This window comes from Rhipicephalus sanguineus, chromosome 6, assembly GCF_013339695.2.
Source record: "Rhipicephalus sanguineus isolate Rsan-2018 chromosome 6, BIME_Rsan_1.4, whole genome shotgun sequence".
Lineage (NCBI taxonomy): Eukaryota > Metazoa > Arthropoda > Arachnida > Ixodida > Ixodidae > Rhipicephalus > Rhipicephalus sanguineus.
The window spans coordinates 150,741,530-150,767,920 of NC_051181.1; the positions used below are offsets into that span (position 1 = coordinate 150,741,530).

At 45.8% G+C, this 26,391-nt stretch overlaps 1 long non-coding RNA gene across 2 annotated transcripts; it reads right to left on the reverse strand.

Moving 5' to 3' along the window:
* Positions 1-10,629: 10,629 nt before the first annotated feature.
* Positions 10,630-25,558, reverse strand: LOC119396783 (uncharacterized). 2 transcript variants are annotated; one of them, XR_005184492.2, is made up of 4 exons: positions 25,453-25,558; positions 25,270-25,344; positions 12,786-12,895; positions 10,630-10,773 (listed from the first exon to the last, which is right to left on the reverse strand). It is a non-coding gene; the product is annotated as an uncharacterized LOC119396783 (long non-coding RNA). The 2 variants fall into 2 exon arrangements; XR_007416646.1 differs by lacking the exon at positions 12,786-12,895.
* Between the last annotated feature and the right edge of the window lie 833 nt (positions 25,559-26,391).

The following is a 26,391-nucleotide window of genomic DNA, read 5'->3' on the forward strand; positions in this document are numbered from 1 at the left end:
TTTCTCAGACCATAAAGAAAAAAAAGGAAAGAAAGTCACATGGTTCCTTCTGCATTCGCCTAACAGGACTTGAAGGCGAAAACCACCTTCTTCTTTTGCTTCTTCTTCTGGGTCGATTGTATTGATCCAGTTCCCGCTCTCCCTCGAAACCTTTCTGCACCTAACGTGGTTTTGCACGGCCTCCAGGATCGGAGGCATCGCAGCTTTCTGCACCTCGCACTGTTTCGCAGCAGTGCCTCCAAAATCGGCCCACGTTTTACCAAGCGACTATGCCGTGTGATGACGTCATCATGTGACGTCATAGTGACGCCAGAAATTATGGCGGCATGTGGCGTCATTATGACGTAACCGGTCTCCAAAGTCACGTGATCACACATCACATGATTTTTTTTGTCTCACTTGATGTTGACGCCAGTGCCATCGACGTTCATTTTTTCTGTTTTGATGAGGCATCTGAGGCTTTCGAATCAATACTGCAGCGGATACAATGCGTCCTGTTGAGATCTACATACAGCGAATCTCCTCGCAATTTTCATCTTTCATCCCAACGCTCCTATGCTCACGACGCCACGTGCCTTCCTGAGCATCTTCACGGCCACCTTCTATAGTGGGGTACGACGTTAACAATGTTGACATCAATTTCTGATCGAACATATCGAGGAGGCCTTTCTTATCTAGGCTATTCGCAACTTCCAGGTACCGTGGCGCCGCCGAGTGGTGGCCGCCGGAAGCTCTGTTGAGATTATTGAAATGTTGGACCCGCTTGAGTCAGCGAATGTTGCCACTTGTTTTGTCTCGTTTGGGGTCGTTTTGCGACGGTGTGCACGGTCTCGATACGTGACACTTTCGGTTCCTCAATGTGAACGGAAAATAAAAGAAAAAGGCAACTGATTTTACTGCGGGCCTCGGTGCTCACAGCGTACAGCGGGAGGCAGAGCAAAAGCCTCCCCTTCAGATTAGCGCCTCGAAAACCCGTGAGTGGTTAAGTGGGTTAAACTTCGCAAGCAAATAACCAAGGCCCATGAATGTATGTAGAATCCCATTTTGTGTTTGAGTATATGTCTACTACCTCATATCACCTTTCTCGCGCTTCGTTCCTCCGCTCGACACAGTCGCTGTGCAGACAGTACCAGAACTGATAAGGAATGCGTTCCGCCTCTAGAATATAATGAAAAGTCCGCTTTCAAAGCGTCCATCGCACCATTCCACGTCTGAAGTGGCTGTGAAGTGCCTCCGTGACCTTCACATCTCCAGCTTTTTTTGTTCGGTATTACTTGCTGATGGCGCTGTTTTTTCGTCCCTGTCCCGTACGATGTTATTATTGCACTTCTCATTAACACCGAAAGCGTAGGATGATAACAGGAACGTCACATCTTAAACGTGAAAATTGCGTCTTGCGCTGATTTCATTTGCTGCTTGTCAACCTATTGTGGCATTCCGCTGTTTATTTTTTCTCTTTTTTACCAAGAAAGTGCAATAAAATCGTATTTCCGATAATCGCACATGCCTCAAGTGTTTCTTGTGCTTCGGTCTCGAAGGGCAACACATTTTTTTTTTTCGTTTACTAATATTACTTCGTGCTTTGAAGGTGCTTTGCTGAGCTAGCTACGCGGCAGAATTCAATGCAAGCAGAAATGAGATAAAGCATGTCTCCGAGAATGTCTCTGATATTACTGAGACATCTTTACTGAATCTCCTACTACCATATCGTGCTAACAACACAGCGGGGGTTGCAACGCGCGATTCAGCACCGCAAGCGACACGACTAGTATGTTTGCTTTATTTACAGTTGTGTGCATACTTAACTTCCTAATGAGGTTCCAATCACGTACGCGACATTCCTTTACTTATTATAATATGTCACCGCAACCCTGATTTCACTAAAACATAAACCGGAGTGCAGCCGAAGCGCAAAGAACTGAACTCTTCGCCAAACATGTACGTTCCTAAATTGTCTGCAGCGGGCCGATAATCTCAACGACCGCCATGTTGGATGTACAGTCGCGTCACCTATAGGCCGTGAAAGCTGCGAATAACTGCAGATGGTGCAGACACCGGAAGTGAATTAAGAGACCTGGCGTAAAAGCGGCAGTTGATTAAGATGCCGGAAGTGCAAACCTTAATTGTGTACCCGGAGGTAACATTCCGACTAGTAGTCTTTTGCAGTTGTACTTGAAGCGACGCGCTTCCGCTATTTACTGTGGACGGACATTGAACATATATGTGCGCTTGTGAACTATGCAGTGAACAGTGAACTCTCTTCTGAAAGCTCTCCGTTGCCTTGCTGCCGTCATATTTCTTTCATAATCTGTTCACTTTTTATAGCACCATTATTTGTTTCTTTTTTTATTTTCTTTTTTCTGCGCAACATGGAGAAATGAAGTAGCCGAAGTACTCTCCGCGTCAATCTCTCCAAAACAACCCATGCATAACAGAACAGGACAAGCATAAATCGCTGTTATGCGAACCAAGAATACATATATGCCCAGTACGTACCATTTCAGAACTCATGAAAAAAATGAAAAAAAAAATAGCAACAGTGGATGCATTTCGAATGCGCCGGAGACACGCTGGGAAGACAGCCAACTCGCTAGGTTTCGAATTGCCGTCCTCTCTTCCGCCGCGATTGCCCTCGCGTTTCCTTTTGCAATTTCTTTTCTTACATTCACGTACCATCCCGACATACCCTGAAAGGTGCGCGACCAGCATCCCAAGAAATCGCCCTCGACGAGAGATTTCTTTCTTGTTGTTGCCGTTGTTCTAGTTATTGTTATTCGGTCGTTTACGTTGGCATTTTTCGCGAGCAAGCCGCGACGACTTCTCGCAAAACATGCAAACGGGTCCTTCCCCGTGCGCGCGCGCGCGATGTTTTCTTCTGGGCTCCGCACCGTTTTCCATTTCAAAGTTTACGCTCGGCTTTTGCCGGCGGGGAATCTTAGTTTCGCACAACACGCGCGTCTAAATCTAACAAACAAACAAACGCTCACGGAGCAAGTTCCACGGGTTGACCGCCCGCCGCCAAAGTCGAATAGCAGCAGTCAAGCGCAATGAATAGCGATGACGCGAATTTACATACATGAATGACAAAAGCACGAGCACGCATTTCCCAGACTTCTTCGGTTCTTTTCTTCTTTCTTTATTTCTCACCTATCAAACACGAGCGCGTCTTCTTCCAGTTCGCGATCAGAGAAAAAGTCATGTTCCGTCATATTTCTGATTTCTTTTGCACCTTCCGTTTCGGGCCTTTTTCTTTTTCCTCTCTATTACGTCATGTTCTCCCGTTTCTGAACACTATACGTGCATTGCTCGTGCCGACGCGAAAACCCGCGCGACAGAACAAACTAGGAAAAAATAAGAAACGCCAGATCACACCGTGTGCTCGAACTGCCAGCAAGAGGGAAACAAAAGCCGAACTGGCTTGACAGGAGCACGCCCGTCAATCGCATTTTCTCGCAATCTCCTCGCATCCTTCGTCTCACGTTTCCGCGTGACGAGCGGGGAAGTGAATCCCCCAGCTGACTCCATTGCCTTGTTCCTCGCTGGTTTGTCTATGAGTTTGCGCGCCTCCCGTATACGCGTGAAGCCTGTCCTAACAAGACTGAGAAAGGCAAAAATAAAAGCGTTGCAAGGGGAGAAACTGAATTTTGCCAGAGAAACGGCATTTTAGGGAGGGTTCTCACCTTTGAGAATGCGGGCAATGCCGACAGCGCGTTCACCCGAGTAAGGAAAGGGTAACGGTGGAAAGTGAGTGAGTGAGTGAGTGAGTGAGTGAGTGAGTGAGTGAGTGAGTGAGTGAGTGAGTGAGTGAGTGAGTGAGTGAGTGAGTGAGTGAGTGAGTGAGTGAGTGAGTGAGTGAGTGAGTGAGTGAGTGAGTGAGTGAGTGAGTGGTGAGTGAGTGAGTGAGTGAGTGAGTGAGTGAGTGAGTGAGTGAGTGAGTGAGTGAGTGAGTGAGTGAGTGAGTGAGTGAGTGAGTGAGTGAGTGAGTGAGTGAGTGAGTGAGTGAGTGAGTGAGTGAGTGAGTGAGTGAGTGAGTGAGTGAGTGAGTGAGTGAGTGAGTGAGTGAGTGAGTGAACACACAGCACAGCGCGCGCATTCGCCCGTATTGAGCAAAAGACAAGATGAGGAAGTCACTTCATGCACGCAGCTTTTCGCTTCTATAGTTTCGCATTAAATGCAAAAAAAAACAAAAAAACACACTCGCATTTCCAGAGTACAATAAGCAAAAATAACGACAGAAAAAACTAAACCCGTAAGTGAACGCACTTTCATGCATATCTTTGGACTTGCAAAGACATAGCGAGCCAACCTAACGTATGTAAATTTTTTTAAATAAAAAAAGACAGATATGGAGAGTAGACAGAAGAGCGGGCTCGATATACGCCACACTTTATTCTCTGAAATTGTTTTTACTTTTTATCAATATCTGAGCCAGAACTGGCGCGAGCGAGACGCTAGAAGCTGCGTTACTCACGTTCATTCGTCCTTTTGTTTTGTTTAGTTTTTTTTTTTTCAGTGCTGTCACTTTTCGTCGTGGGCGGAAACAGGGCAAGCTAAAATCAAAAGTTAGCCGAGCGTAACTGCCACACTAACTTCATCGCTTGAAAGTGTTTCAGCATACTGTATTTAGTGCAAAATTTATGTGCCACCCGATATATTTGAGAAGTGGATTCATGTTTCTTCATTCGACACCTCGGTTACTTTTCTGCTTACGCTGAAGGCGAGGTCCCGTGACATTACTGTGATTTATGTAGGCTTTATAGTCGATTCACTTACTTTATCAACTTGAAAGTTCTTACATTAAAGATATACATAGAAGAAGGAAGAACCACCTTATTACGACAGCTGTGGCACTATTACCTTCAACATACGCTAGCGCTGATACTGATTGTAACAAAAAACAGCGTACTCGCTAAAAGAACTTAAACTGTAAAAGTCCGTAAAAAATTTCATGTAATTCCCATGTGGGCCATACTATTGGCGAAGGTAACCGACGAATGACATAGACGACTCTACAAACAAGAACCTTTTCGAATTCGGCCCCGCCAACCAAGTTCAGACATCTTTTTTTCTTTATAAGTACATTTTGTTACTGATCATGCTCTTTCACTAAAAATGTCACACGACACATTTGGTTGAAGTCTGCGGTTACGAACAGGTCTAGCAAAGAACCTTTCTCGTGAGTATGGCAGCAGTCAGTCCATTCAATCGGTTCATGAACATACAGATCAGACTGCGTAGCCAGTCTGTCTCACACAAACTACATCGCGCACGATACCTTCTTTTTTATTTTTTAGTGTCACGTACACCGTGTGACACACGTGTTTGTCTTCCAAGCACTTCCGGTCGAGCAATTACTTCCGGTTTCTCGAATATTCAGAAAAAGTATTGTAAAAAAAATAAAACCGTTATGAAATCGATAGTTCTGGTTCAAGTTAAAGGGACACTAAAGAGAAACATTCAATCGATTTAGATCGATAAATTGTGCTCCGAGAACTCTAATGTCGTTAATTTCGCCATCATAGGTTTATTATTAAAAGAAAAAATCAAGCTCAATGTTCCATTCTTAAATTTTGCGCCGAAATCTCCCCGTGTGACGTCACGGATTTCGAAGTGTATCGTATCTTGGCGCCATTGGCCCAACAAAATTACCCCAAACTTGATATGTTTAGTCTATTGCCCCCTCAGAGGATTATGCACTTCATTTTTTACCGATTAGGAACTAGGTAGTCCCTAGTAGGCGCCGTCAAAACATGTGACGTCACGGCGAATGGTGCAGAAACTTCAACGTGTGGTCGCCACCCACATTTTGTTTTTGCGCGTTTTCTCGCTTACTAAGCGTCTTCTCGCAGCAAGCGCGGTGTTTTTGGTATCGTGGAAGAGTACTTTACTAATATGAGAAAAATCGTTTTGCTCTTTAGTGTCCCTTTAGGAGTTATATTGGGTACATATGATATTGGGGCATATGTTTACGTAAGGGCCAATAAACTGTCAGGATACTTATTGAAAGTTAACTGAACGGGTTAATCGAAGGAGCAATCGGTTTTTTCGTGAGCAGCTTGGATCGTTGCGGCACCTGGCGGTGAAGATCTCAATCACGCGCTTCTTTCTACGTCGCCTCTGAGATCCGCTTCGGCAGCGCGACGAAGTGCAAAGGTAACCCAAGGAATACACCGGGGAACACGAACGTTAATGTGCTACACCACTACCAGACACGTAAATCGGGGATTAGGGTAGCCTCCATTTTTCTTTTGTTTGCTATTCGTATTTCACCCCCGTAAACGCGTTCAAACACCGCTGGTGCTTCACAACGTTAATAAGTTGTGACTCACTAGTTTTTTTTTGTTTTTTCATCTCCGAACAACCAGTAAAGATGAAAGAGCGCCCACACTAATCCCGCGTCTCCGACACGGTCCTCAACTTGCCGGTCATTCCGTGGTCCCAAAGTTTGCTTCCGCCAAGCATCGGAAGCACCTTACGTGCGCCGTTTGTATTTTCCTCCGAAAGAAAGTGAGCGAAAGAATAAATGAAGAATAAGTAATTTCCAATTTCCTCCAACTTTTAGTGGCACGCGAACAAGTCGTCGTCCCCCAACTTTGCTTCCTCAGGCAAGCACGGCTACATCACGTGCGCGCCTTCGCTTGCTGCTTTGCCCGCCGCGCAAACAGACCGTGACGAACAAAAAATGAAAAGTATAGGGCAGAAGCAAACCTCCCGTTCAGCGACGCAAAAGAAACGACATCATCAGCGCGAAAACATGTCGGTGGAGAAGAACGAGAGAGGGGGTACACTGATATATTCTGAAGAACGAAAGCGGAGGGAAAAATGGAAAATGCGAGACGGAAGGAACGTTAGGGTTAATGCGGAAACGGCCTCGAAAAAGAAAACCCGCAAGACGCGCTCGTTCGGTCCCCAAAAACTGCCGCCGTAGTCTCGCTCGCTGTACGGCGTGCCCCGAGCCGACGATGCCGCTTTAATTAAAGGCAGCTGAAATATATGATAGAGAGATAGTGAGCGCGACGCGGTGTGCGATGGAAGGGAAGGAGACGAAAAGGGGTTTTGGAGGAGAGACGAGGGCGTAGTACCGAGGCGAGCGCATAAAAGAACACTGAGGATCTCCGCGCGTCATCTCATCACGCCCTGCTGGCCGGTCCCCCGTCGCTGACTGTATAGCGGGCTCGCGAAGGCCGTTGCCGCTCCGCCTTTCGTGCGCCCCTCTTGCGCCTTTTCTTCTTCTCGTTCCTGCCTTTTTACGCGGCGCCGTTATTTCCTGCATTCTATGGAGAGAAAGAGAAATGCAGAGAGAGCGGCACGTACCGGTATCTTGGGCGTTCGCTCGCCGCTTCTTCACGGAGCGGAAGTCCGGTCGTTCACAAAAAATATCAGCTGGTTGCAATTGGAAATGAAGATTAGGACGGACGGACGGACAGACAGACAGACAGACAGACAGACAGACAGACAGACAGACAGACAGACAGACAGACAGACAGACAGACAGACAGATAGACAGATAGACAGATAGATAGATAGATAGATAGATAGATAGATAGATAGATAGATAGATAGATAGATAGATAGATAGATAGATAGATAGATAGATAGATAGATAGATAGATAGATAGATAGATAGATAGATAGATAGACAGACAGACAGACAGACAGACAGACAGACAGACAGACAGACAGACAGACAGACAGACAGACAGACAGACAGACAGATAGATAGATAGATAGATAGATAGATAGATAGATAGATAGATAGATAGATAGATAGATAGATAGATAGATAGATAGATAGATAGATAGATAGATAGATAGATAGATAGATAGATAGATAGATAGATAGATAGATAGATAGATAGATAGATAGATAGATAGATAGATAGATAGATAGATAGATAGATAGATAGATAGATAGATAGATAGATAGATAGATAGATGTTCAGGCGAGCGGGATGACCGTCAAAACTATTGAGTATGGAAGAAAGCTCGTCCTGTCAAGGACAACCACGCCAGTTGCAACACATAATAAAAACTGTTGGAATTCTACGTCCCAAACCACGATATGATTATGAGAGACGCCGTAGTAGGGCACTGCGCAAAATGTTGACCATTTGGGGTTCTTTACCGTGTGCCTAAGTCTGAGCACACGGGTGTTCTGTGCATTTCGCCTCCATCGAAATGCGGCCGCCATGGCCGGGAATCGAACCTGCACCCGCCAGTTGCAACACAGCCAACAGTAGGGCGGCGAAGCATGGGCTGCATTCACAGAAACGGCTTACGTTATAATTGTTTGTTAGCGAATATATAGTTTGCGAAGCTGGTTGGCCAGTGGCCAAAAGCACTTACGAGATAAAGCATTCGCGAGTTCGGCCCCTTGTCCAAAACACCAGGCTCCACGTAGTGTGAAGCGCTCTTCAGCTTTAAGACGCTCAAATAAATGAGGGGTCCACTTTGATCATATTGTACCTGAAATCTTCAACGTATTGTCACAGGCACATTTTTTTTCGCACCACTCGAAATACCCTCAAAACGCGAAGCACGCTTACGAATTTTATGTTCCTACGCCACAGCGACAGCTTCGATGCGAGCACCATTCGAATGCTTGAACAAATAGCACCACCATCTGTGGGAACTATGATAAGGGTATTATAACCAAAATCAACTCATGCAACAGACAGGTTTTCACTGATCTGTAGAAAGCCGGATCCCAACGTAAGCGGTGAAGAATCGTGTTCACTGCGCCGGAAAACCCAGCGAAAAGGTTTCAGCCTATCACACTACATTCGTGGCATTCTAATAAAGTTAGCCTCTTTCTGGCTCTAAGCCGAGTTCTCCAGAGTTGCATTATCCAGCCAAATGGTTCACGCTGGAAATGTCTACGTCGAGTACAGATAGGGGGAGACATTCTTTTTCCTCAGAAGACAAAAAAAAGGAGGGCGGGGGGGGGGGGTTGAAGAGGGTTAACAAAGGCCACACGCGGGATTTTAAAGCGCGTGCGTAGTACAACTTCGCGCCACCGGAATCTAACAGACGGCTACTGCGGAAAAAAAAGGAACGCTATGCCGAGCCCCGACAATGGGGGAGGCCGCGCAGTTTCGCAGCCCGGCTGAGCGAGAACGTCCGCTCCTCGCACGGCGGTCATACAACCTCCGAATGCAAGCCAGGCGCTCCATGCATTTCTCTGCCTGGAATTTAGATTTTCTTTCACTCTCTTTTACGAATGCTAGCGGGCAGGCGTGTGCTCGCCGGCAAAACCTCACAGACAAGAGACCTACGATGCAGTATTCTTGCCTCTGTCTCTCTCCTCTCTCTTTTTCCCTCTCTCTCTCTATGTTCCACCCTCCACCCGTCGCCTTTCCGTACAGGCGTCCTATACGGCGTAAGGTCTGCGCGCGTGGCCCTCACCACGAGTGGCCATGCCTCCACAATTTTCACCGCTACGGACCACTGCCGCGATTCAGAGAGGAAGACGACTGGAGGGTAGATGCGGGAATCGATAAAGGAAATGCCCACGCAAAGCGCGAAGGACAACAAAGCAACAGGAATTTTTTACAAAAAATGAAATAGCAAGGCAGTAAAAAGCATACAGTTTCGTTTCTCCTGACGCGAGCACTCCACATGCCTCAAACTTTCACACACAGTTAGAGCATTTGATTTCTTTTTTGTTTCATTTTTTTCTTTCGCCCTTCTCTTACATCGTGCCCTGCTCTAACATTACGCTCGACTCAATAGGATTAAGAGAAAGAACACAGTACATTTTTGCTTAACCCTGACGCGGACCTGAAGAGTTTCGCTTCAGTTGATTCGTCTTCTTCGATGCATTCCTGCTTTCAAAGCATTTCTTATTGGCTGGCTCTCTGTATTTTGTGTCATCCTGATCCTGTATATCACTTGTTTTGGGTGTGCATCAGCGCGTGTTCCACAACATTTACTTCATTCGGCCTTTTTAATCCAAGTTTATGGGGTCAGTTAAACATAATTTCTTGGCGCACATGCTGGGAACATAACGGAAGGATGTACGCACGGAGACGCAAAGCACCAACTGCCGATTGATTTAACGATTCAATGGAGAAACATGGCGAGCAATGTTTCGCCCGTACCGGTCGCGAAGCTATAAGTTTTGCAATATCGTAACCGAGTGGTCTCAATCAAGTCTTTCAGCGCATAATATAGGACAATCGACACGCCATTAACTTAAATCACGTTCCTTTCTGATAAAATACTCCTTCACGAGCTCCCGTGCTGCTTTACTGCCGCTCTTGCGTGGTAATCTTTACACTCGAAAAACAGGACAAAAATTAGTTCTGCGATGCGCGCTGATATGCGCACCAATTCCTTGTGTAAATTGCTTGAATGTTTCCTCTAACGGTTATTAACTGTAGGCCCGTACGACTCTTTCTTTTTCTTTTATTTATTTATTTATTTATTTATTTATTTATTTATTTATTTATTTATTTATTTATTTATTTATTTATTTATTTATTTATTCGAATCCTCAAGTGGGATTCAGACACAGCCCCTGCTGTATACTCCACAGACATGAGGGTTCTTTTCGTCTTACTTCAGCGAACTTCAGTCGTTACTACGAAGCACAGCCAGAGACGTCCACCCTGACAAATGCGCGTATTTAGAGGTCTACAGACCTGAGCTTAAGGGCCCGAGCCTCGCGCACGGATCGGTGACCGTTGCCATGGATTCACAGGCCGCACCGTGAATCGAACGTCGAGGGAGGCCCACTCCGTAGACAGCTTTGTATGAAGAGGGCTGAAACACCTAGGTGTAAGAAATGACGAGACAGTGAGCACAGCAGGTTTCTAACCTGCTTACCTTGAGCCCGAACACTGACCTAGCGAGCAAATAAATGGACCAGCGTTAGGACAGACAAAAAAAAAAGCAGCAGTAACAACTAAGATAGAATGTCGGCGTTCTCGCTTACAGTGTACTCGCATATTTACAACGTCCGTCGAGCAAATTGATGGGTCGCTATGGTCCTGTCTACCTGAGGTCTGCGGAATGGTTTGTGCAAAGACTGCACTCGTCGCGCCATCTTTCCAGGGGGTTGAGGGGGGGGGGGGGGGAGGAGGGACTTCGCGTGCGTCATGCGGTACATCGTAGAAGCACTGAACTCTCCGGGCGCCTACGTCATTTCTTATTCTCCATCGCAGTAGAGGCCGCCAGTAGCAGCCGCCACACGGCAGGGCCTAAAGACATTAAGGCTTGCTCGGCCCGGCCGGCTGGAATTGCCGAAGTGCGAAACCCACGCAGAAACAATTAACCGCACGCACGTACGTAAGCACGCGCGCACCGGCTTCCGCCGACCGAACGAGCGCCGGCTGACGAGATCCACCCGGAGCACTCCACGCGTCGAGCAATGTGGCAAACGCAGTAGCTCTGCGGCCAAAGCTGGTTTGCCTACCGCCGTTACGACAGGCACAAAAAGGCGCGCTTTCGCCATTACGGCAACGCCGCCGCCTAACGCGCAGCTTTCGAGACAGGTAGTCCTCTCCGTCACTTTCGTTTTCTTTTTGTTTTTTCTGCGCGTATTCTTTCGGCAGACTCGTTTCCCCCATGTTACCTCACTCGTACCGACTAACGCTCTGTTTTTCTCTTTTCCTTCCCTTTTGGCGCTACCTCGTACAGAACTGTAACCCTAGAGCGGAGCTGTTATTGTAACCCCCGGCTGGGTGAACGTTGTTACGTTGCCGGAACTTTCTAGACCGCAGTGACTCGTTACTAATGCTTCTCTCGACAATGCAGTTCCGGATAGGTCGTTACAAAACGCATTACGCATGCGTCAGGCAGAGGTAAGACGCCGTCGGTCCGGATTGTAGTCACTTCTGAGCAGATGCGTTTCGTCATCTTTGGCCGGAATAGCGCGAGCGGGCGCCAGTCTAACGCCGTTTCTCCTTTCTCTGAATGTTACTTTGCTTATTATACGTCAGCGTTTATTCAAGATACCGCGGGAACTGTACCCATAAAGAAAAAAAGAGCACTATCGCGAGGACATGCTTTTATGGAAATAAGAGAATGAAAACGTGGAGACGTCAAGTGAGAAACACGTGCGTTAACCAGAATAAATGACCAGTTGGAAACGCTATACGTTGTGCTGAGATAAGTGGAAGTGCTTGGAAAAATGAGGATGAAAGATGACACTATTTGGAGCATAACATAACCCACAGGCAACAGAAGAAAGGCAGCGAGTGTACTTGTAAGCATTATCTCAAGGGCTTCGGCACGAAGACATTTACAGATACTTAAAAATACGAGAGCTTAACTTGAACAAGGACTTAGGAAGACAAGGACAAGCGCTTGTCCTTGTCTTTATAAATCCTTGTTTAAGTTACGCGCTCGTATTTTTAAGTATCTGTAAATGTCTTCGTGCCGAAGCCCTTGAGGTAATGCTTATAAGTACACTCGCTGCTTAGGAAGACAAGGACAAGCGCTTGTCCTTGTCTTCCTAAGTCCATGTTTAAGTTACGCGCTCGTATTTTTAAGTATCGTTAATCGCCAACTCGCCCAATCAGCCATTTTTAACAAGTGACATTTACAAGCTGTGACGTTAAGGCACCCGTTCTAAAAGACTTCTCAAAAAAGAAATATTCGTCATCCACGAAACTGTTCGTCTAATTCAGAAGTCGCGTAAAGGGTTATCACGGCTGTCAGCACATACACAGCTATCCGCGCTTTACAGAGATTTTCTACTCTATGGAAGTTAGGTTTTGGATATAAGCACTCTAATCACTAACCAGAGCTTCCAAAGCAGCAAATAATGACTCCATGCTCACCTGTCTTTTTCAAATGTCTTCGCAGCTTTCTCTAAGCCAAAGCAAAACTCACTCGTTCCATAGTTACCGCATGCGCAGTAGTCAACGAGCACACGAACTCATCAGGGCAACTACGCAACCAAGACAGAAAAAGAACCAGCGCAAAAAAGAAAAGAAAAATGAATGAGCTTGTAGAAGACGGCGACTACTAGCAAAGCTTATATCCGGTGCCCATCTGGACTTCCGTGTGCGAAAACAAACATAAAATCCGTCCTTACGCCGAACATCGAGGCAACGAAAAGCAGGATTGCCGAGTCTTATATTACGAGGAGTCCTCGGGTCTGTTTACCGTGCGAAAAAGGACCGAGTGCTGCCGGCGTGCGAGTGGCTCGTAGCCCAGCAACATGTCGCCAGCAACGTCAGGCGAGCGCCTGCGGCGGTAGCATCGTCAAACAACCGCTACGGCAACGGAAGCGAACGAGTGATACCGCCATGTTCGCATAACGATGAATTCAACATGTTTCTCCCCTCTCGCTTACTTTTCTGCTATACTTCTCCCATTCATGGAAGCCGTGGGCTCCTAATAAAAACAAATGTGCTCACGGGATGGAACAGCTTGTCGGCATGCTACTGTTTTGATATTTGGACGAAAGTATAGAACAAACGCCGGTGCAGCTGCTTCGGGGCTACGCTGTTAACCGTAAACCTGGCGCAAGCTTGTGTCCTGACGTGCAAGAAATGGCGTGGGAGTGAACATGCAGCTCCGCTTATAAGCTTACATTGAGCGCGGGCTTCCACAGTAAAGTTTTCGTGGTTCCAAGAACATTCGTGTCTCACCTTGTGGCCCTCCTCCTTTCACATTTATTTCGACGTCCCTGTTCTTACGAAGCCTGCGGCATCGTAAAGAGCACCGTGCATTTTTGTCGCTAAGGCTTAGCTTTTGTGCCACTTTATTACATTATTACTGTCAATTTGTTATTCCCTTGGCACCGGGTAGATAGTTTCATTCATTCATTCATTCATTCATTCATTCATTCATTCATTCATTCATTCATTCATTCATTCATTCATTCATTCATTCATTTCTACGGCGATCGACTACTAGAATTCTTTCATGCTGTAACATGGAACGTTCTGCTTGTGGAAATAAAAGTAACACGTAGCTTTGACCTTGTATGCAAACGCTTCTTCTTGTACAGTGAAATGTAATATCTGTTTCTTCGCCGGCAAGAAATGTTTATTCATAACTTAAAACATTCTCATATATATGTACAATACCTTCTCACTCCATGATCAATTACGTGCGTTGCCAACTTTTGTAATATTATAATAATTGTTGGAGTTTTACGTCCCCAAACCTCGATATGATTATGAGGGATACCGTAGAAATCTTTTTTGAACAGTTGGGGTTCTTTAACGTGCACCTAAATCTAAGTACTCGGGACTCTAGCATTTCGCCTACATCTAAATACGATCGCCGCGGCTGGGATTCGATACCGCGACCTTCTGGGCAGCAGTCAAGCCCTATAACCAATCACCGCGGCGGGTTGCTAACTTTTGTATATTTTCTATGTTGGACAAGCTGCTAATTACGAAGGCTAGTGGTACAAATATTCTGTACGGAGTTGTCGTATTCTTCCGCAAAAAGCTCACTTTGATTTGATAACATTTCATTTTATTCATTCACATTCAAGCGTACATTCAGTGCATCGTAAGCGCTATAGCAATTGCTGTCGGAAGGCGAATGAAAGGCACGGTGGCTTTACAAGTTTAGTACCTAGTGTATTTTAATCACGGAATGTCGTTATTTTTGTCTCAATCCTCAGTATCATTCCCAAGATTATAGCCAACGTGAAGTTCACCATTAAACCGCTTTCCATTGGTACGACTCGGCCTCTTTGCCACGGTCTCCACTCATGCAAGCAAGCGTTCAAGCAACTTTTTTCATTTCGTTGCACTTCAGGAGAATCGCCGCTTCAGCACGGGACTACCATAAACAGTGCCTGTCACGCCCACGCTACCGCGACTTGGCTGCTGCGTTGCTCGTACGGTTGGTGCGCAACTCTGGGCGTTCCAGAACTTCGCTAGTGCGCGAGAATGAGAACGCGACAGTGCTGGACTATACGATCAGCAGACGCGAGGAGAAAGCAGCGCTCCCCTGGGGACACGTCTAAAGTTATCTATCCGTTTGCACGTGGGCGCCTCGGCGCCAGACACACACATGGAAAAGACAAGTTTAAGAGCGAAAGAATAAATGCAATAAACGTTGAACCGGGTTGTTGAGCACACCAGGGTCCCACTCATCGCTGTTTTTTAAACCCCACGCCTGCTTTTGAAACGAGGTAAACAAAGTTCACGCAAGTGTTAGTTGAAAAAGAAAAAGAAATAAAGGCAAATAATATGGTGGAAAGCGTAGAATAAAAGAGGGTATATGGTCTCGTTATAAACCCATGCCAAACCTTCTTCCGTATAGCCAGGTTCAAGTTTACGGCCCGGACATAACGACTTGCACTCCTATTTTCTGTCGCGTAGCTGCCTAAAATTTCTGAACTTTTGTACTCCCACAAAAAAGCGCCACCGTCTTGCTGCAAGTCGCACAGTCTCGCTCTGCGCGGCAATGTAAAATTAAACATTGATAGAACCGTTGCGTCAGCGTTAAAGTTCCGCAGCTTCCACACGTGCCAACACTGAAATTATTCTCGGAAGAACGTGTCAGCACGGGTCATGAAAATTGTGTCCGTTCAGGTTGCTAAGGAAATGATCACTGCAGAAAGTAGCGCGGTAACGAACACAGCAGGAAAGACTTTCTTTCGCAAGCATGAAGCGAATCAATCGCAGCATAAATGCTAAAGATTAAAAACACCGAGGACTCTAGAATGCAATCGTCATCCTGATACAGATGGTCGCTGGTTTGTGCTCCAGTTCGTTCTTTCTGCAAAGAGTGCGTGGGATATTGCGTGGTGCCGGGGACGATCAACATGCTGTTGGTGCGCTTTTCTAAGACTATAAAAGGCTGCTCGACTATCCAAACACCGACTAGCTGACTGCGCAATTTCATTTTATTTACGTTTACCCACCTTTAATAATATGAGAATAAGACTAGCCCATTTGACGCCTCATTTCCGACTCTTGGCCTTGACACCTGATCATTTTGGGACGTAAAACACCAGATATTATTATATTGACACCTGATCTCTGAAGCAATGTCGTAGGCACTAAAGCTCGCAGCTGTAATAATAGACAGATTCAGGCCTTCGAGGTAACACAGAGATGAGCAGATATAGTACTCGCAGAGCCACAGAAGGTATTAGAAGAAATAAAAAGTTTTTGTGTCTCTGTTCCTGCACTAACTGAAGGAAATGACGTAAGCAAGAATGAAGGAACCAAAGGTGCCTCTTGTGTGTTCCCAAGAAGAAACGGAACAGTAAGCTTCAGGAAAAGGGGCCGACCTGAGAGTCTTGTGCGAGCGTTCCTCTGTGGGAGTTCGCAGCTGCAAACGTTGCGATGCATTGTTCGACGGCGCCGAGAAAGTGCACTGGAGGCGTGGCAGCCGCCGGAGTTTCGGCCATTGGGCACATTGTGGCAACTGCTGGTGTGTAAGATGGTCGGCACTACCTTACACAACATGCTCGTGTTAAGAGCCTTCACGTTTTTTACGCGTTGCAAGAGGCAAGGAAATGCAATAGAGATGGGAGATTCCCCAAACGACTATTTGAACTGTGCTGACCACTTGCCGTACGCGTACTTCATCGCGCGAACATTTTCCCCTTGTCCTTGTAACGCATATAACAGTATAGATTTGTTTGGCTTTTTCTACGCTCTCTAACATTTATCTGTTCACAACTTTCATTATGTCTCACTGCTTCACTCACCTAAGCTTCTGCACACTTCTGGGACGCTTCAATTCTTTGTCTACTGCTTTCCTGTAAAGCGTGCTTTGCCTGCATTACCTTGCTCCGTTAGAGGAAGACAACTTTCAAGGAAGTGACAAAGTCTGGTTTAGGGAAACTGATAAGAAAGAAAGAAAGAAAGAAAGAAAGAAAGAAAGAAAGAAAGAAAGAAAGAAAGAAAGAAAGAAAGAAAGAAAGAAAGAAAGAAAGAAAGAAAGAAAGAAAGAAAGAAAGAAAGAAAGAAAGAAAGAAAGAAAGAAAGAAAGAAAGAAAGAAAGAAAGAAAGAAAGAAAGAAAGAAAGAAAGAAAGAAAGAAAGAAAGAAAGAAAGAAAGAAAGAAAGAAAGAAAGAAAGAAAGAAAGAGGAAAAACTGGGCCGAGAAAAAAGTTGCTAGACGGCACGGTAGGAAAGCTGTTCGCCAATTTTGAAAAATAAGGTCACAATCAGCTTATCAAGCTTGCAACAAAAGAGCATTTTATGAAAATACCAGTATAAGCACGCTGAAGAACGCTGAAAAAGCTCCCTTCACGAATTTTAAGGATATACAAATCCGCCGAAGGATGCTGCTCGAAGCGCACTTCGCGCAAGTATTTCTTTGAATTGATTCTCTTTATGTGGCGAAACCATTTCAAACTCTCCTTTGTGGCACGGCCCAAATTATAAAAGTTCGATACCCCAACGTTTACCTGTACGCAAAGGGACGTCTCTGCTAGAAGCAATCCTTATGGGCTCAAGCTGCGTACAAAGAACTCTTGAATAAATGCGAACTCTGAGCGGGGGGCTCATTTTGAATAGAGAACGCGATATTGCCTAAGCTTGACGGAGGCCGGAGGAGTCGCGGCGTAAGTGTTCGAACTCGTTACCTCTTCAATTATTCACTCCGTTCGGTGTCCTTACAAGTACTCTCCCAGTTCGAGGACTCGCTCTGATCAGACGCGTGTCATGCGAGTGGAGTTAAACAACGAACAGTACGCTCCTCGTGAATCAGCGCTGCGCGCTGGTTCGAGTGAAATATCCGGTTACAATGCTAATGGAAACGCGAAACACGGGATAAATGCTCGAGGGTGCAGAAACTCCGGTGCAATTAGCAATCACCGAGAAAACCTTCGAGAACTAATTAGCTTTTACGAGAACGTACAGATACGACAACCAGTTTTCTCTGTAACAGGCGACTCGTACGAACGGACTCGGTAGCTAGACACAAGGCTAAAGCAAATACACGTCCATTAGGAACTAGCTTCGAAACGTGCGGAGGACTTTTTCTGGTTTTTGTTCTAACTTTTAACCACATAGACTGCGAAACCACACTGTGTAAGTACCTGAGCCAAACTTCTGTGTGCTCTGTTTCCCTCTGCTACCTGCGGTACAGTCTTCCTGCACTACAGGGCCTCACCAAATCAAATATTCAGGTGCTCACGAGCATGCAAGTCAAAGCCTTGAGGGTGTGCCTAGGTTTACCGAAAAATACATCGACAGTCGGGACCTTGACAGAAAGCAAACGTCTTTCGGCTGCCCTGCTAATGAAGCAAGAGTTCCTCCGAGTCTGTCTGCGTTTTGCGGCAAGGGTACAAGATCATCCACTTGCTTCAGTCAGCATTTCTGAGGTGCGAATGTTACTCCCCCCGACGTATGAACAGCCGTCGATATTGTCGGGGCCTCCATGGCAGCTTCCTTCCTGGACGATAGTCACGACAGTGCCGGGGTTCAAGAGCAAGAGAAACACACCTGGGCCAGCGTTGACGTACTTCGCTCTTGAACACATCAACACCAACTATAGAACCCGCCGTCACGTTTATACAGATGGGTCTGTCACAGATGGATCATCTGCTATAGGTGTGTGGATACCGTCGGCGAATGTCACCATCACAGCCACTCTCAGCCACCGTACATCCGCCGCTGCCACTGAGCTGGCTGCATTGCGGAGGGCGCTTGCATATATTAAAGATCAGAGACCCGACTCTTGGGTGATATTCTCCGACTCACGAGCCGCACTGCAGTCCCTGAAATCTCCACGTACGCAAGACCAACTAGTCCTAGACATCAGGCGCCTAGGCAATAATGCTCATGAACTACACCACGATGTAGTACTGCAGTGGCTGCCCGCTCACTGCGGCATCGAAGGGAATGTTCGAGCTGACTCCGCTGCCAGAGCTGCGCATGACACAGCATCTGAGGAAATTGAAATTCCTTTTTCAAGAAAGACGCAGCGATTCTGGTGTCTGCGTTCGCGCGTAATCTGCAGAGAACAATATGGAGCGATGCGAACAACCAGTATGGACCGCTGCACAGAATAGACCCGACGTGTAGCTTTCATGTGCCGCAGGGATTAACCAGACAAGATGAAACTTGCATTCACCGGCTGAGACTCGACGTTGCCTACACGAATACTTCAAGCACAAGATCAGGCAGTCGGACTCACCCATGTGCACCACATGTAACACTCGGGAAGACCTAAAGCACGTACTCTGCGACTGTTCCCAATACGACGCAGAACGACAGATTCTGAAGGAGGCACTTCATTTGCAACGCGGCACGAGCTTGGAGCTGCGGCACCTTCTCGGCCCGTGGCAAGACAACAGTTGTGCGATGCGCAGCACAAAAGCGCTGTTGGCGTTTTTGAGGAACACTCAGCTTAACCAAAGCCTGTGAAGGACTCTTCTTATGTATATATGTGTGTTTGTGACTGTATGTACTATTTGTGTGTATATGGTGTATATGTGATCATTGTATATACCATAATCACCCGACACCTGGAGTAGCAAGCCAGGCGACAAACCAGGCTAACCTCTCCGGGCATTTCATTAAAGAATCTTATCTCTCTCTCTCAGTATACATGTTTCCTTGAAAGTAATATAGCGGACGTTTTACATTGTTTCCTACTACATCATCATTGTACCCCATCACCGCCAACAACATAAGCTCCCTCAAGGACAGGCTGAGGCCAGACGAAGACTCCGGACGAACACCTATCCGCGCTTAAATCAGTACCACACCATCCAACCCGTTCTATATTTGTATGGGTGTAACACGTCGTCTGGCCGCCGCGGTGGTACAGTGGTTGCGGTGTTCGGCTGCTGATCCGAAGGTCGCGGGTTCTATCCCGATCGCGGCGGTCACATTTTCGACGAAGGCGAAAATGGTAGAAGTCCGAGCTGGTTAACGAACCCCATGTGGTCGGAATTTCTGGATTCCTCCACTATGGCATCGCTCATAATCATGCCGTTTTGTTTTTGACACGTAAAAACCCCAGGAAATAACGTTTCGGATTTACTCATATAAATGTCCGTGATATGATGAATACGACATTTTAAATGACGTAGTGTGAGCACATGCACGTTTACCAATATTCCACCATATCGCAATCCTGCTCAAGTGTAATAATTCAATATTTGTATTCGCTAGTATGATTTAGGAAATTGTTATTAATGCTTTTTATAAAGCTCTGCAGCGTATAAGTATGTCAGCGAAACAATGTTCCGTCGTCGCTCACCATTTCCTGTCTTTCCTATTTTCTCCGAAACCTAAGAAGAGTAAAGTCACGAGAAATGTATTTAGTATTTACAGAGTAATATGTCTAATAATATCCCAGTTGTTCGCGTGTCAAATGTAATGTTCAAAATGTGTTTAATCTTTCCCACAATGTTAAAAATGCATTCAAAGATTTACAAATCGGCCAATCAATCAATCAATCAATCAATCAATCAATCAATCAATCAATCAATCAATCAATCAATCAATCAATCAATCAATCAATCAATCAATCAATCAATCAATCAATCAATCAATCAATCAATCAATCAATCAATCAATATTAGAACAAAAGCCCACGCGCAGGCTCGAGGAGGTCCGCACCCCCATACATTTCAAGCAGTAACAGAAACATATGAGGTGAAAACTAAAACTAGAAAAAATATCGTATTACGGGACACATGAATTTAATAGTGAGGGCAACTGAAACCTTAACATTTGCAATCTGTTGTTGTATTACCAGCCTAACCTTACTCCCTAAAAAAAATTAAAATATTTGCTTCACCTGCTGAACCAAGATTCGGGCTAGTATCAAGTCAGTGCAATACTTCGTGTGTTTCTGCGAAGAAAATCATGTTTTCGCAATGCGAATTCAATCCTTGACCTGTAGTTTTTTTTTCTCTCTCTCTCTTTACTTGCAGCGCTTCCGACGTCGGTGCAGGCTCCAGCCAATTTTCGTTCGGACACCGGCCACGACGCGCCTGCAGGTGAGCGCATCTCGGCTCTGAGAGCTTCGCAAATCTTATAAACTTTGTATTCGAGTTCCACGTTGGAAAATGTCTCGCTGAAAATTTTAACAGAAAGAATGGCGTGTCAGGTGGGTGGATCGCGCTCATTGCAAACACCGAGAATCATACACGATGCACGATGTCACCCCTACTTGGACGTTTTGAAGAGTTTCTAACGTCGTTCAAGATTTCAGCGGGCATCCTGGAGCTCGGCCCCTGAAAATCGTATTGCCGCGCGCGTACCCCTGGGGTGGGTTCGCCTTAGAATAAGAAAGTAAACGCGTTCCGGCTTGTCCTTTCCGAACGTCTGATACGAGCGAGATGAACGGGACTGCGATGGCGTTGGATGCGACGAAAGATGGCAGGAATCGCTCTAGCATGGCACGAATGATGCCTCTACGTTTTTTTAACAAATCTGTAAACTTTTCTGTACTGTATCCTGTTGTCTTCGAGGCTTGTAACCTGATTATTTCTTTTCTATTTACTTCCACTCTCTCTATCAACTCCTATTTCTATTATCTGCTTTCTGGAGAGTAGCCAGCATTGCACACCTAGAGGTGGTCATCGAGAGACTTCTGCTATTTCTCACCTTGTGTCCTTTCTATAAACGCGGTTTTCTTACCCAGCAATAATGATATCCTACAAGTAATGGAATATTGAAGCCTTCAAAGGCAATATAGCATCCCATCGATATTCTCACGCTCTCCTAAGGTTTCAGTCCACCCTGCTAAACATTTTAAGAACACAATGTTCTCCAAGAAGAGAATGATGGGCGAAAGGAAGGAAATCCGAGCCTTTTAGGGTGTAGACCTACGAATCAGGTGAACCTCAGCCAGATCGGAATTTCCAAGTCCGAAAAATATGGCCCTGACTACGGTGACGAGGACCCGTCAATTTAACGGCTGCGCTGTAGTGATGGGGCAACAGATTCATACACGTGCTGGGGCCGCAGCGAATGACGACTAAGTATTCTTTAGACCTAAGTGGTCTTACCGGGTCTTCTCGGTGCATCTAAAATACGGTTCGATTGCCGATGCATCGTTTCCAGGTCGTCACTTGTCTGCCCGTGTCACTACGGCGCACCGCATCTGTATGATAACGTTTTCACCGTCACTATCAGGGTGTCGGAACGAAATGTTTTTCGTTTCGGTTTTAGTTTCGTTCCACCACAAAAAGTTCCGTTCCGTTTCTGTTCCGAAACGAAAGAAAAAACGTTCCGTAATGGTTCGTAACGGTTTTTTAATGCAAAAAATTTCAAGTTAAGGTAATCATAAAAAAACATTGGATTTGTGATATAGTTACTTGCCCTCCTCTTAAGAAAGTGGGATAGGAGTAAAACACGTTCTTTCCACGTTCTTCAGAGGAGTGGAAGTAACTGTACCACGAATTCCTGCCGACTAGCACAAACCAGTTCTACATGCGCTTCAAAGTCATAGTATTTATTTTCTCATAAGTCAATTACGATTATTTTTAGCGGGCTCAATGCTTTGTGTCAAGGGAGTGAGCACGATCTCAAAAGCAGCACGTGATTGAGTGCACTCTCTGTACAAGACCACTGACCTCCTAAAAAAATCGTCAAGCCTGCGCGGAACACGTAGCACAATCACAGCGTAAGCAGGAAGAGTGGCCTTTCTAGAGCCCGTTCTATACTCTCTTGGGGAAACTAATACAAGTACGCATGCATGGTATCCACTAAGCCATAAATCATCATAATTTTTCTGAAGTAGCAAAGCACCCACTATGCCATTTTTCCTCATTCTTCGGAGAATCGTGGTACCTGGTACACATCTGAGAGGCATTATGTTCACTTTGTGCTGTGGCTAATGACGATGAACAATTATGGCTGAGCCCTTTGTAACGGGCTGAAATCATTCAACGACTGACTCCTTGAGCAATTCGCATTGTGTGACATTAGGTTGCTATTTTACTCTTCTGCCACGCACAGCTAGGCAGAGGAGTATTTTTGCGAAGGAGTTACAAGCACCAGCGTGACACTGTGGTTGAATACTCGACTGCCACGCACAGCTAGGCGCGAGTTAAAATCCCATCCGATCCTTGAAATTTCTTTCTCATTTCATTTTTTTATTTCACGCGATAGCGGTTACGGACACCGGCGGCGGCGGACAACTATGGCGCCAAAATTGGCTGTTGTGATCTCATAACAGCTTTCTCTGTAACAAACTTCAGTGCCGACAATGCCCTCTCTACGCTGGCCTGCGTGACAGGCGCGCAAAAGTCCACTTGCGTTAATATAAACATCTCTGGTTGCCACCGTATCTGTTTTTCGCACAATTTTAAAATATCTTTGCTTTGGATTTCCTGCCTGAGGTACGCGCTAATACTGTACCCTGAGATATGCATCATTGCTCACGTTGCATGACCTCAGTTGTTCCGTATTGCCAAGTTTTCTCGTGAACCGAAAAACGATTGAAAAAATTTCGGTTTCACTCCATAACGAAATAATAGATAACGTTTCGGTTACGTTTTCGTTCCGGTCAAAAATATCGTTTTTTCCGTTTTTCGTTTTTGGTTTTCGTTCCGTTCCGACACCCTGGTCACTATATTGCAGTTCAGAGTCACGGGCCCCCTCACTGTAGTACGTTCTGGGTAGTGTACTCATGTCACTTTAGGCCTGCCCACGGTCTTCATCCAACGTGTTGCGAGATTCCATCCGAACTCTTCGTCAGTGCGTAACTTCGCGGTGTGAAATAAACTGTGTCAGTAAGCAGTTATTTTGAATGCAAGAACCATTGTTGCGCTGACATTTTTTTTTAAATTCCACCAGCGAAAGCTAGCGAAAAGAAAAATACTTTAGGCAATGCATATAGACAAAAGCCGCCTCATTATACTAAGTAAGTAGTAAATACTCTTAATTAAAGCAAACAGGAAACGTGCGACCCCACACTCATAGTTTAGCTATGGTACTGTCGGGGTTCAACATGGTTGATGTTTTCATTTACAATGAGACTAAAAAAGAACGTCACCTCTGGAGGGTACGGATGCCAACGAAAAGCGGCTGTGAACATGACGCTGCAATTTCTAGAGCGTTTGGCAACACTGATTCCTGGCGTTTTCTAAAGGCACCGTTTCAAACTCTGAGGACTCTCTCGAGGTAATGCAGCAGTACACACATTTTAACGATGATTACAGACTAGAGGGACCCCACAAACGACTACAGAAAAGGGCGGCAGTGCTACTGTAACACCACCACTTTTGATCGCAAAGAAATATTTATGATCTTGATTTTGATTGCGCGCATTTCTGCGAGGCTTATTTTTATTACTAAGAAGCTATTAATAGCTTCACTCGGTAGCACATTACGTGAAGCAACGCGTTTTCTAAGCTGTTAGAAACTCCTTAAAAAAAAATCTTAGTAATGATGCATGGAGCGCCATACACTGGCATACAGGTGCTCACGAACTCACGGCGTCGACTTTGACTCGACCAAGTCTTGACTACAGCGCTACCATCACTCGCACCGGCAGTCTTCGCCGCAGCGGCCTCAATCAGTCCCGGCGACCGGTGCCTCTTAAATCTTCGCAGAGAAGTGGAGCGCAAACGGCGAACACGGTCCTCGGCGCGTGGAAATGATGTCGTCGCCTCGTTCCATCAGCACAGGCCAGGCGCGCTACTTCGTCAATGACGCTCCCCGAGCGGAAAGGAGGCGTCGTTCGCACGCGCTCTTGCGAATCGTGACGGCAGTGGCGCACAATGGAGCGAGGAGGCGGCGGCTCTAATGAGAGGGCCGTGTAGGACCACTGGGCAAACAAGACCCCGCGTCGCCGTCCTCTTGACGTCGTGTGCGCTCTTCCTGTCGGATGTGTTGGACACGTGTGCGCTGAAGCGACAGCTCTTTTTGTTTTCTTTTTTCCCTTCAAACAACGCGTGCGCGAGCATAAACACTCGAGCGAGCAAGTGTCCACAGCTCGAGGGAAGCGCCATAATTTGCTGACGAAGAAAGAAATTCTCTCCGATATGTAGAGCGCGCTAGAAGCACCGGATTCACCTGTGACCGTATAAGGGCGGCAAATAAACGAAGAAAAGTAAGAATGTAAGAATGAAAGCGCTGTCCTGCCACCTGCTTTGATAGCATTCGCCTGAGGCTACATACTAAGTCGAGGTGTAAAGTGGTGCGGTCCCCAGCCTTCCTCAAATCACCTCGGCTGCGCGTGACTTAGTTTCTGTGAATTCTCCTTACGGTTATGCTTGACTAGCAGCGATAACAAGGTCGTCGCTAAATCATGCAAAATTTGGAGATTGAAAACTGAGGGAAAGGGGGACTGTAGGTGTTTTTTTTTTTTATAGCCTAACACGCGAGACTTGTTACACTTTACGCGGAAAGTTCCGATGTCAGATTACCTTTTTCAGGCGGTTCAGCGTCCGTAGCCAACCAGTCTCGGAAGGTGCAGACCTCCGCCCATATGGTCTGACAACCTGCGAAAATGAGAAAGACAAGCACGTTAACTGGGCAATTCCGGTTAATTAATGCATGCTGAGGAATTGAAGAGGGTCAAGAAAGATGAAAAAAAGAATAATGTAGACCTGTCTATGTGGAAGCTGCAGCTTCGTGCCCTGTGGGTGCAACGAAACGATCGCCCGACTACTATGCGAGTGCCCTCGGTTCAACCAGCAAAGAGAGGCGCCTTCAATATGAGACCAGAAAGATCAAATGATAATATTAATGCCACGAAGACAATAGAGACTAATTAATGTGCCTCAAGAGCCTCGCGCAGCAGACAGGTAGGCGCGTTGTGTAAAATGCACATGCATGTATTCATTTCCTTGTCCTCACCATAATTTATGAACATCTCGCTGCCTCGTTATACAGAATCATAGGATACAGAGCAAAAGCAGAAGTGCTGCAGTTCAGGCTGATCTCAGTGCGTCGTCTATCTATCTATCTATCTATCTATCTATCTATCTATCTATCTATCTATCTATCTATCTATCTATCTATCTATCTATCTATCTATCTATCTATCTATCTATCTATCTATCTATCTATCTATCTATCTATCTATCTATCTATCTATCTATCTATCTATCTATCTATCTATCTATCTATCTATCTATCTATCTATCTATCTATCTATCTATCTATCTATCTATCTATCTATCTATCTATCTATCTATCTATCTATGTCAGTTTACGCTGCAGGCTATACAATTTGAACTGTCGAGAACAAGAGCTAGAGCACTCTAAGAAGCAAAGCCTTACGCGAAGCGTCCTCGACACTGCAAGCTCCGATCCTTAAAAGTGCCACTGCGTGCGTTTCTATAAAGGTCCACTGTACCCACGTCTCGGTTTCAGGCTGTTCTTTCGCTCCCCATTTCTTCACCTTTTCACTGCGACAACCAACTACAAAGGTTTTATCAGTCTGCCCGTCCATTCTCTCGCGCGATGGCCTCGCCGGACCTCCAATAAAGTTATTTCACTCACTCACTCACTCACTCACTCACTCACTCACTCACTCACTCACT